Source organism: Durio zibethinus, chromosome 22, assembly GCF_047325235.1.
Source record: "Durio zibethinus cultivar Kanyao isolate XHJ-2024 chromosome 22, ASM4732523v1, whole genome shotgun sequence".
NCBI classification, from domain to species: domain Eukaryota; kingdom Viridiplantae; phylum Streptophyta; class Magnoliopsida; order Malvales; family Malvaceae; genus Durio; species Durio zibethinus.
Window position 1 is genome coordinate 15,352,673 of NC_143183.1, and position 14,070 is coordinate 15,366,742.

The following is a 14,070-nucleotide window of genomic DNA, read 5'->3' on the forward strand; positions in this document are numbered from 1 at the left end:
AAAAAGTAATTTTTTTGGAAAAATTAGTAATTTTTTTGGAAAAATTTAAAAAATTCTCAGATTCCGACAAAATTTTTCAGTTTTTGGTGAATTTTTCGATTAGGGTTTCTAGAATCCGATAAAGATTTCGACAAAGTTTGAATTTTCTGGTGATCGTCCGGTGAACCAACCCAGATTTCAGTGATAATTTCTAGAATCTGATTGATATTCAACCGAAGATTCAACAGGGTTAGAAAGAAGGGAAAGAAAAAAAAAAGAAAAGAGAGAAGGAAAAAAAGAGATTTGAGGCAAAAAGCTTGAACTTGGGCTTTTATAGTTTTGCCAAAACGACGCCATTTTGGTATTTAAGAAGACCCAGCATCCGCTTGTTTTCCATTCGGGCGATCCGACCCGAGTGCAACCCGATCCGTCAACCTTTATCCCAGCCAGACCCTATTGTTAAGCCGAGCCGATTTACCCGCTCCAGCTAAGTCGTTTCTATTTTTTTGGTATTTTTTATTCAGTATTTTATTTATGTGTTTTTTTTAGTGTTTTTTGAATGATTAAATTTTTTTTAAAAAATAAAAACATAAAAAAATAAAAAAAAATATTTTTTTGAGAATAACTATTAATTATTCAATGATGGAATTTATAGAAATTTCAAATAGTAAATTTCTATAAAATTCCTAGGTGAGAAATTCTATCTAAATTTATCCCAAATTGTGGAATAATTTAGATAAAGTTTCAATAATAATAATTAATATTTATTTTCAAACACAAAAAATTAAAAAATAAAAAATATATAAAAATAATGAAAAAATAAAAAATAAAAATTTGGGTTGAAAATATTTGATAATTATCCAAAGATGAGATTCTTAGAAATTTCAAATGGTAAATTCTTAAAAAATCTTTAGGTGAGAAATTTCTTTAAATTTATCCTAAATGGTGGAAGAATTTAAATAAAATTTCAAGAAAAACAATTGTCATATTATTTTCTTTCCAGAAAAGAAAAGAGAAATAAAAAGAATTTCTAAATAGGCCCAAATGGTGAAAATTTTAAAAATTAATTGTGGAATAATTAGATATATTTTTAACAAAAAATAATTAAATAAAAATAATTAAACCTTTTTTTGATGACGGAGCCTCTTCAAAGAAACAAATGGGATCCTTGAATACTCTTGAGGTGAGAAAATATTTTTAGAAATTCTACCAAATTGATGGAAGTATCTTATAAATTATTTCCAATATTTCAACATAAAAATTTGAAACCATTAGACTCAATACCTCAGGATAAATTTAAAATAAAATGGTACCATCCTTTGGATGGGCATGTAGGAGTGCTATAACCTTCTCCACATGTAACTAAATTTTTGAACCTTGTTCTGGTTAGTATACCCAAACCTATTATTTTAGGGACCCTTCATCAAGCTTAAGAGCTCCTTAAAGGAATAGATTCTTTAGGTGGCCAATGACACCTTATAAAAAAGATTAGTGGTGACTCTTTAATTTGTTAAGTCTAGCTATAAATTTACAGATCTATATGTTATGACAATGGATACAATGGATCTTCCTTGTCATTAGTATTTTCTTAGACTTGAAGCTCTTTCTCAGTGGACACTTCTTCAGCTATCCCTTTTCCCTTGGTTATTTTTCTTATCATGTCCATCATTATAACTATTTCTTTTTTACTCTCTTCTTGAAACCTAGTCATTTGTTCTATCAACTCTTGTTGTGACCTAATCATTTGCTCTTGCATATCAAATTGAAGTTTTATCCATCCTTTCCATTCTAGATACTTGCTCATTTTCCATGATTTTGACTTGTGAGAGAGTATTGTAACGATGATGAATGGTTTGGTCTATGTTTTCTAATAGCCTAACTATCATTACACTTGATCAAGTTAAGGGAAACTCTTTGAGATTTATTATTTCAAGGCCTCTTTCTTTTAGTCATGATGCATTTTTTAAATGGAACACACATATGATGCATGAATGCAAAGGATATGCTTGTTATATATCCAATATTTGTAAAAGATTTTAAGTCTAAACTTAAACTACCATATCATAATCTCACATTATTCTTACTGAATATTTCTTTTATTATAATATAAAATTTTTCCAAAAGAAGTGCCTTACATGCTTGTATTGCTTATAAGCATTATCTAGAAAATTGATCAAGTGTTGGCTATGCTATCTTGGGTAAACTTTTTTCTTTACTTATTTAGCTTCTTGGACCATGTCTCTTACTTTGAAGTAGACTTCTCTTATCTGTTCTATTAGTCGAGTGGTTTGAGATTATTTCAATTGACATTCTTCCTTCCAACACTATGCTCTGTGTTCAAATTGATCTTGTTTTTCTCTCAAAACTTGAATGGCTTCACGTTGATAATGCATTTGCTATTTTAAGTCTTCTACAAGACTTTGTAGTATCTTCTTTTCTTTCACAAACTAAGTTTTTCTTCCTTAGACAACAAATTGGATAGAAGCTATTTTATGTTCTTTTTGAATTCTTCAAGCTCTGTGATCATTAAAGTGATGGACCTATGCCAGCTTTCAAAAATCTATTTTTGTTCTCTTTCAAGCCTTCAAGATTTTACGTCACTCTTATCAGTCTTATCTTTCTATTCATTAATCTCATATTGAAGCCTCTTTTTTTCAAGCTCCCATATTTCTTTTTCTTCTTCAAATTTGCAATTCATAATCTTGATTTCTTCAGGGATCTTTTCACAATGGGCATTTTCTTGGTGGCATGGTTTTTCTTCTTTAGGACTAACTTTGCTTGTGATACGTTGACTTCTCTATATCAAATATTAAAGTGTGACTTTATCTATATATCCCCTACGATATACTTTTCAAGTCTGCTTTCATTCTCTGATAATCTCTTTCATCTTTCCTAGAAATCTTACCTTTTAAAAAAAAATTTTCTAATTCTTGAAACCCATGAGTCATCGGAATAAATTACTCTGACTCTAATTATAGACGAACCAGTGTCGGAGCATAGCTTATACCTCTCCATGATCCTAAAAATGAAACCCATAGCTTGTCATCATGTTTGTACAATATGGCTTCTCGTGGCATCCATTGAACTTTCCATATAACTTTAGTACTAGTGAGATTTTACAAAGTCAACCCATTTTTCCTTGGTCTTTGATTTTGGCTACTTAATATTACAACATTCTTTAATTGGCCTACTTTTATTGCTATAAGTGGGATGAAATTTACACTTAGAATGTTAAAGATGACTTTTTGCCCTAAATGTATAGTAAATATACACACCTTATGAAACGCCATCCTTTTCTTTGACAGTGATTCAATTATCTAAAGGTTTCTGCTAGTATAAAAGGAATAGGTTTGATTTTGTTGTCCATATGCTCAAGAAAGTCAATCACTGATACCTTAATGTGCCCTAGGACTTTTCAGGAAAATGATCAAGCTATAAATTGCCAAAGCTATCATTTTCATGCCTCGTTCATCCTCTAAGATTTTGATGATGTAATCACAAAAGATTCCTCATGGGATGCAATCACTTTTGCCTTTTGTTTGAATATATGAATTCACATTATGAATAAGGACCCCTATCATACAAGTAAGTTTTCTTCAAGATCCAAAATTTTGAACTCGCTAATAGATTTTATCTGGATTGAAAAAATGTAACCATAGCAATGTAGTGTAATTTTTTATTGTTAGGGTCATATCTATCTCGTTGAATATGAAACATCTATATGTAGGGTCTCAAAACTAAACTAAAGCTTTTATCATCTGATTTTCTATAAACACCTCAAGCAGTGAAGCAATATAACTATATTTTTTCATGAAAGCCATCTTCTTAGGAGTTATTACATGGCATCAGATCTCGATGAACTTAGAGATATCATTTTGTTGAAGTCCTAATTTGATTTTTTCAGGCAAAATTTCTTGTTTAGATTCTTTCAGACGGTTTCTCATTCTACTTTGGGCTTCTAATGATAGAGTTATCACCATATCAGTCTCTTCATACACGGTGGGCTTCAAAATTGAGAACATCATAATGGTGTTTTCGAAGCAAAATTGAATATCTTCTATCTGATATTGGCATATTGACAAGCACATCCCATATGCAAGTGTTTATGATGATGCATGATCATGAAATAAAATGAGAGCAAAACCAAATAGGGTTAGTAATTATATTAAAAAAATATTCCCTCATGTGTCCTAATTTAAGGTATAATCTACAAACTAGTATAGCTCTATCTAAGGTTGGTTTTTTTAAGGTTCATTATATGCAGGGTTTGGTAATTAACACAAACTAAAAAGGTTCCCAAATTGATTCTCACTATCATCCACCCAGGACTAATAAGGCTCCCATTCCTCACCCAAAATAGACTACTGATGGAAAGGGTTCAACTTGAGTGAAAATATTTCGCTAACCTAAGCGAAGGCATTATAACCTCACGAAAGCATAGATACTTTACTCCTTTCTAAAAAGGGATAGATTTAGGAGCTAAGGTATAGAACTCGTGCATGAATGCAAATGTGTGGTGTGTGAGGGAATGTAACAATTATTAATAAATTAACAATATAATTAGCAACAATATAAAATAAGTACAATAACATAACAAAACTAAATGAAACCATCAAAATTTTTAAAATTTTTTTTTAATTCTAAAATGAGATAAGAAATTAAAATTAAATATCTGACCATAAAATCAAAGTTTAGATGACACATGTTTAATTTTGGCTTGACACTTTAGCATCCCCAATAGAGCCGTCAAGCTATCATAATGATTTTTTATCCGAGGGGACTCGAATGTTGGACTTGAATGAAAATTTTTGGAGTTGCCACTAATCTTTTTTTAGAGTGTGATTGACCGCCCAAAAATATCATCTTTTAAAAATCTTAAAATTAATTAAGATTTACTAAAAGAAGTTTAGGTCTATGAAATTAAGATTGGGTTTGGGAGTACGATTATAAGTAAGAAATGTATTAGCACCTTCATGTGGCCCATTTAAGGAACGATACTAATTAAACATATGTAATTCTTTAATTTTAATGATACGATCTTTTTTATATTTAGATTTAATTTCTTAAAATTTATTTATGAAAAACATTTTTTTTTGTTGTGAAATTAGTATTATTATTATTATTATTTCATATTCTATAAATTCTCCAACGCTTTGACGAAATTTATAAAAAACCATTATTTAAACAATATTTCGAGAAAATTGACTATTCACCAAATTCTCAAAATCTCATCATAAGATTTTTTTTATTTAATAAAAAATAACTTTAGGAACATCTCAACTATTTGATGAGTTCCAAAAATTTATTAAACAAAATTTAAGATTATCCTGACTCTTTGGCAAAAATCTTGAAAATTTTGAACAAGTTTTAGGATCATCCTAACTTTCTGATGAAATCCTAAATAAAATTATTTTTATAATAATTAAGGGATTTAATTAATTAATTAATTCTTATGAAGATTATTTTAAAATTTTATTGTTATTATTTTACTATTTATTGTTATTTTTTATTATTTCAAAAAATTTAGATAATCTCAACTCACCGACGAAATCTAAATATTTATCTTTTGCTTGTATTAAAGAAAATCGAACTCTTTCAATTTTTTACTTTTTTTAAAAAAATATTATTCAAAATATCGATTATTATTATTTCATTATTATTTTTTATTATTTTTTAATTATTTTTTTACATTGTTTAAATAAACCTTTGTTCTAGTAAAAATAATTTTGGATTATTCCAACTCTATAGTGAAATTCGAAAAATTATTTTTACTTGCAATAATTAAAGAAAACCAAACTCTTTTAGCTTTCTCTAAAAATTACATTTAAAAGATTAATTTAAAAAATTTATCATTTTTATTTTATTTATCTTTTATTTATAATTTTATTATTATTATTATTTTATAGCAAAAATTATTTTTTAAATTATCCCAACACTTTGGTGAAATTTAAATAACATTTTTTCTTGTATTAAAATTTTATTTTCCTTAAATATTTATTATTATTATTATTAATTTTTTTTGCATATTATATTTTTTAGGTCCATATTTTATTTTATTTTATTTATTTATTTCTAAAAGAATTATGACTAGTAATAATATAAAATAAAAATAAAAATAATAACAATAATATCATAAAAAATAAAATAAAAATAACATAAAAATCAATATAAAATCAAAATCAAAATAGAAAATAAAAAAAAAATACCAAACGGGTTTGGTTGACGCCTGAGTCAATGCACAGATCCTGCGCAGGTTAGGTGCAGGTCAAACGTCGAAAAAGATGTCGTTTTGGAGTGCCTATAAAAAGGCTTGTTTCGATTTTTTTAATGTTTTCTTTCCCTTCTCTCTCTACCCTAGAGCCTCTCTTTAAAAAGCCCAACCTTTTCATCAACCGTCATGGTAATCCAAATTTTAGTCGATTGTTGTCGTGCATCGATGGCCAAAAACTTCAACCGACATTAAAAAATTCAAAAATCCCATATTCAAGCCAACTTTTCAGTTTTCGATAGTCAAAAAATTCAATGATCGTTGAAAAATTTGAAGTTTTTTAGAATCTGACGACCCAAAAAATTTTTCAAAAATTCTCAAAAAATCCCTAATTGATCATTGTTGTTTTCTAAACACTCTCTCAAAATCAGATTTAAAAAAAAAAATCTCAAACTTCCTAAATCAAGAATTTTATTCTCAGAAAGTCTTTTTTATTTTTGAATTTTTTTTTGGTATTTGCTGCTGGTTCCTCTATCAAAGAGGACTGTGATTGTTTCTGTTTTTGTTTTGCAGAACCCTTAGGCTTCCCTTTTTTTTCTCTCTGTTCTGTTTTACTGAAATCAGCTTTATTTATAGAGCTTCTGGGATTCAAATCTCAGATCTCCTAGGATTTTTTTGTGAAAAAGTTTGGAGATCTGTCCAGTGACTTTTTGGTCACCGGATTTCATACTGCTAAGTTAGGTAATGTGAGAGAGAAAAAAAATGACTCTAACAATTTGATTTTAGTTGTCAAAGTTGAAACCAAAAGATTTTTTTTTTACTTTTTCTTCTTTTTTTTTTACTAATAATAATAATAACATAAACAAAATTATATTTAAGACAAAATTGGTGCCTACAAAATGCTACCAATAATTTAAAATGCATAACTCAAACTTGAGACTTTTATTCTAAAGAAGAAAAATAATTATTGATAATTACATTATTGTTCACGCGTTTATTATAAGTATGAACAAATAATACATATTTCTCTAAAATTGAACTTGTAACTTTTAATAAAAAAACTTGAAAGAAATGAATACAAAATAGTATCTAATGTAAATAATTTCATTCAATTCCAACTCTTATACATAAACTTAAAATTAAAAACTTAATTTTTAATGATTCAAAACGAACAATTTATACTTAACAAAGTATTGGAACATAAAAAATGAACTAAAATAAAAAATTTTAAATATATACAAAGCGCAATCATAATTTTTGCTTACATAAAAAAAATAAGAATGTTCATGAGGTAATTTAGGGAGAGTTTATACTCGTTCTAACCCTAACTCGACTCCTTAATTGTTTTATCCAATTCCTCCCCATCCCAACATCAAATTATTATTTGTAATACATGACCTCAATTCAACATACACATATATATATATAAAACCAGTAATCGGCTTAATTATACCTAAAATTATTTAAATGATTTTTATTTAGTATAATTCTCATAAACTATTATTTTTTAATATAAATTACATCTTAATTTTATAAATATAATATTTTATTAAGTTAATCTTTTAAATTAAATTTTAAATAATAATTTTATTAATAAAATATAAATAAACATAAAATTAAATAAATAACAAATATATATTTTTATATTCCAGGACAAATTAGGACAAGGCAATTTATACTTATCTCTAACCTACCCCCATTATATTTTACATGCAAACTCGTCTCTTCCCAACTCCAATTTAAAAAAAAAAAAAAAAAAAAACACCGTTTCTATCAAATAAGGATGATGCAAAATTGGTCGACCACAAATTATTTTATCATCTTTATCGAAAAGTTTAAATGAATACACCAAAGAAGCATATATTAATGGGTACAATCTAAATTTTATTCATAAATAATTATACTATTCAATAGAGTAAAATAAAAAATAAATTTAACTAAGGAATGATTTAAATTTCATTCAAGGATATTTATATTATTCCATAGATATGAATTTAAACTCAAAATATTAAATTTAAATGACATTAAATGCTGGGTACATTTATTCACAATAAATTGGGTTCATAGATATCATAAATTTATAAATGACTTAAATTAATTCATGAATAATTTGATATATATAATTTAAAATAGAAAATTTTAATTAATAATATAAAAACTGTAAATTAATAATATAAAAAATTATTCATGATGACCATGACGCGACAAACGGACCCCTTGAATGATGATTTTAATATAATCCATGTACAGATGATACTGCTAATTGAATTGAAATTCATCCGTCGATTTTGTAACCAAATATACACATTGGTAATGAATATATTTTGTTACAAGTTTGAAGACAAATTTTTTTTGGGGTGTATCGTGGGAGATAGCATCCAAATCCAACAATTTTGGTGATTCAACATTATCCTATTGATAATTTAGATATACATTTATTGCTGCAATCATAATATATGCACATTAAAATCATGTTTGATATATATGATATAAAAATATAAGATAAAATAATATTATAAATAAAATTAAATTAAATAATATCATTATATTTTATATTTGATATATACAAAGATTATGATACTATAATTTATTTATTTGTTAAAATTTTTTTTTTTTAAATTTATACATTCTAAATTATTAATATAATTTTTAAACGTATAATTAAACATGTAAATATAGTCTTATGACTTATAAATAATTTTTTTAAAAAAAAAATTTAATAATCTTATATCCAGAGAATATTAATCTTCCTTATAATACAAATAAAAAATTATATAAAATAATTATAATTTTATTTTATTAATAATTCTATATATTAAACATGACCTAAATAACTTGAATTCAAGAGAAATCCATAAACCAATGGTTGATTAAGTGCTTTATGTACTACCGTACAATCCGCCCCCCAGAAAAATGAATGATAAGAAAAAAAAAAAAGGTTGAAATCAATATTTTGTTTAAAGAGTTGAACGCTGATATCTCAAGCATTAAGCGACAGGCGGTGAGAATGGCATTGCATACGGAAAAAAAAATGTTCATCATTGTGACAATTTATGAGCCCACTTTTGAGATCTTGGATTTTGTTTTTTTTTTTTTTTTGGCAGTGAAAAGCTTGTAATAATCAGTAGAAAACATGTTGGACCAAATGATGTTATATTCTTTTTTTTTTCAAGATTTTATTTTATTTTTTTGTTATTGTGAGGTCTATAGATATTAAAAGAGATTATAAATATTAAAATTTAAAATTTAAATTTATTATATATCACATATATCATATTTTTTAAATAATTATATAACTAAATTAAGTTAAATTCTGAATTTTTTAAAATGATAAAAGGGTTTTTCATTCTAAAATCAAGATAGATTACAAGTTTAAAAAAATTTATTAATCTTTTTTAAAAATAAATTTTCTTCGTGCTACAATTAAATCATAGAAATTACTCAAAGACTGAGGTTTATTACTACTCATCTTATGGACAACTTTTGAATATTTTATTAGTCGTTTCTCTGTTTAGCAACAATTGTAAGTATCAAATTGAGCTCAATAAATCCTATGGGTTCCATTGAGTGGTCAAGATTAGGGGAATGTTTGCAAGGAGGACCCACAAAATTAAACGTAAAAGGAAGAATTTAAGTAATATTACAATATTACTAGTTGACTCTCAGATGAGATTTGTGAAACAGAAAAAGAAAATCTAATTCTTATTAAGACCAACTAATTTTCATCCGAACTTAAAATTTTAATTATTCTCCGATTGTCAATAATAAAATAATATTATTTTTATTAGAGAATAAAGAATTCAAATTTTATTTTTTTAATAAAAATTATATACTAATCATTTGAATCAAAATACTCGCAGCAGTGGATAAAGTAATTAGTCAATAAAAATTATACGCCTTTGTTGTAAACCAATTTTTTCTTTGAAGTTTATTTGAGGTAATGGAAAGATTTGTAGAAGCACTTTCATTATATATATATATATATATATATATAAGTTTAGATTTGTTTTTGTAGGATCAAAGAAAGGAAACCAATAAAAAAAGATTTTAATACGAGCATTAAATGACACAACTAAAAATTGATGTAGATGTGATGACGTGATTATAAGTTCACCACTAACTCATGTTGACAACTATGCGGTGGTCACTAATTTTCAAACCTCCAAGCATTATATCACCTTCCAAATTGCCTACCAAATCATGAGGTTTCTGTCTATTTCAAAGGCTTGTCCCTTCATTAAACTCTCTACTTAGCATTATTTTTGGGATTGGGATTTCAAAACTACGTAATCTTTTCCTCATCTCACTACAGCAACCAAAATCTGTGGCGCTGCAATGCAGCCAACATTAAAATCTATGGGCCTGCTGGTAGTTATCGAGCCTTAACTGTTTTATTTTCATTTTTTATGTCTAGAAATTCAATCCACTTATCGCTAGTTAATCCCCGGTGGAACATGTAGTGGTTTTCCACAATATTGGTTGACTTGTAAATTCTCAAGTCAGGGTATTTTGATAAAAGAAAAAAAAAATTGAGGTGTACATGTCAAGCTAGATGTGCTTATCTATTCAAGATTTAAATGTCTCATTGATGCATAAATCCACTTTTTGTGCATTAGTTTGAGAAGCACTTACTTATCATGCTTTTATTTACCAATCTATCTTCTTTGCCTGTAAGAAATCAGATTAGATAAAAAATAATAATTGTTTTTACATCAATATTGTAAGAGCCTAATTAATCAAATACATATTAATAATAAAAAAACTAAATTAATTTATATAATCACCATAAAATGTAACATTTAATTCATTGCTTTTATTTGAAAGTTACGATTTTATATATATATAAATCAAACAATATAACAAAATATTTATTAATATGCAAATTTTATAAATGACCTAGTTCAATTAGTTTGAGTATTATGCATATAACAAGATTTATAACGTCTCAAGAGATCATGTTCGCCAGCAAGCTAATATTTGTGCAGATTGGATGACATCATTTCAAACATTTTTAATTAAATTTAAATCTATTAAGATTTAAACTCTAATCATTAGAATTTAAATTTCCAACATATTTAATTAAATTTAAATATATTTAAACTTAAACTTTAATCACTAAACTAAAATTTCAATTCTTTATCAAAACCAACATACCGTGCAGCCGTCTGACACATTAAAAAGATTATTTAGTCTCTACTCTTTAGAGTTTAGACTTCAATTCTTCCAATTTGAGCAACCTTGGAAATAAGACAGGCCCAGCAACCTAATGTGTGCAGAGTTTTCTAGCCTCAAATTTTTGGTCTGACCATAGTTGCATACAAAATACTATGATATAAGCCCCTATTACTTTGGGCTCTGTAGACATTGAGATCTAATTAAAAGGCTCAAAACAATGTGGGTTTTTGGGCTTGATCTATCTGATTGGACCTATTTTTTTTGTTTTTCCCTGTTTTGGTTTTCGCAAAGCTGAACTATCGGCAAGGTCATGCCATGTGTAGGGTTGGCAACAGGTCAGGTCGGAGTAGGTTTTTACTCGCCCTGACTTGATCTGATTTTATAACCATAAAATTCGAACTCGACTCGAAATTAATAAAATATTATTTTTTAAATATAAATATAAATATATATAAATTAAAAATTAAAAAAATTTTATATAATATCGGGTCAGGTCGGGTTTGCCTATAACTTGAACCTGACCTCGATTTTTCATTAATAATACTCAACCTGACACTAAACTTGATTTTCAAAAAAAAAAAATCAACCCTATGGGGTCAAGTCGGGTCGGAACCCACCGGTTGTGGGTTAGGCTGCCAACCCTAGCCATGTGGTTTAGCCCCACAGTTAGCGTAAAGTGCGAACAAAAGAGAGAGAAGTCTCGTAGCAAAAGAAACCTACGATTCTTCTATTCTACCACATGTTTTCCTTAGTCTTTGCATCTGTCTAATGATGTCTATGTTCTTTGTCTTTTAATTTCCCTTTTAAAGTATAAGCAACAATTTTTAATATTGAAAGTATAAACAACAATTCTTAATATTAAAACCAACGAAGGAAAAAAATGGTATCATTACTTCTTCACCGACAAAGAGTTCAGCTTTGGGTATTTCACGAATTTTTCAAAGTATTATTTCTTTGGAACACACATTATATAAGTTAGTTTTACTCATGTAACATACACATTATATATGTTGAATATATTATCAAAGAACAATGTTTTTTTTATTATGTTGGTTTTCTAAATCATGTAGAATGCATATATTGATAAAATTATGTTTTAGAAAGTATAAATAATCTATGGAATGAAATAAGGGACATTTGATTACTTTATTTCAAAATGATCAAATTTGACAATTAGATAGCAAGCATTCAAATACTCTAAGTTGGGCATTCAAAAACTCACATTCTAGATAGAAAAATCCAAAGTCCAAGAGAGCATTCGAATACTCACATTTTGGAAAGCAAGCATTCACATACATTATGTTGGGAATTCGGACTCATATCTGAAACCTTAAAAATAAGTCCATTGGAAATGATCTTTTATTCTAAAAGTTGCATCAATTCATTTGAACAATGCTTTTACATGAAAGGTTGTTTAAGACACTTAATAAGGTCATAAATACTTCTTTAAACACATTTTTAACAAAAAAAAAACTTTACATATTTATAGGATTAAAATTAGTTTTTTCCTTCTTGGACTCTTCTTTGTGTTCTTAATTCAAGTGAGTTCAAGGAGAAATAGAAATACAATCTCTTTCTTCTTTATATTAGGCATTATATCATGGAGATAACGTATATTTGCACAGTAGTGGGGAGACTATTATCCTTAAAAAGCTTTCTAGAAATGCCTTGTCTATAACTTTGTTCTTTTTCTTCATTTTTGCAGCTTTATTGTTGTTGCCATAACTATAGATACTTAATTTTGTTTAGATATTTTGTTATTTTAATCTGAGTTTGTCTTTGTAATTTGGCATTAATTATCAATTTTTGAGTTCATTACACGGTTTATTTTTAAATGCTTTGATGTAAGGCCTAAATAAATGCCTAAAATAATCCAATAAAGAGGCATGTCCTTCAAGCCAATTGTTGGCCATTAAATAAAAAAACCCAAATAAATAATAATAATAATAACAATATAAATGTTAAAAATAAATTTTAAAAAATAAAAAAATTTTAAATTTTAAATTTTAAATTTTAAAAATGATAATATAAAGTAATAACTAAATACAAAACCAAAGCCTAAAGCCCAAACAAAACAAAGAAAAGAGAGAGAGAGAGAGAGAGAGAGAGAGAGAGAGAGAGAGAGAGAGAATAAAATGAAAAAGGCCTAAGTTAGCGATAAGCCATATTCAAAGCCTAAGAACTTTGGAAGTAAAAGCCATGAAAAAAGAATGCCATGCCAGACAAAAGTCATGCATGAACACGTGAAAAAAGGTAAAATGGCTAGAGATGTGAAATGGGAAAGGTGGACATGCAAAACCAAACAACTACAGGTGAAAAACTGATAGAGGCATGAAAAGATGCATGGGTAGAACCTAAAAGAAAAAAACTGAAAAGGAAAAGGACCGAAAGAAAGAGAAAAGAGAGAAGATGTGGGAGGAGAAACATTCAGTAAAAAAAAAATTGGCAGCAAATAAAAGGGAAACGAAAAAAAAAGAGAGAAGACAAACCAAAAAACAAAAAAAAAGCATAAATGGAACTAGAAAATAGTAAAAAAATAAAGCAAAAGTAGCAAAAAAAAAAAAAGAAAGAAAATTGGGCATAAAAAAAATTGAAATGGAAAAGAAGGAATTATTTTTATGAAAAATAAGAAATGAATATTAAAAAAAATGCTTATAGTTAAAAAAAGAGAGAGAGAGAGAGAGAGAGAGAGAGAGAGAGAATGGGGC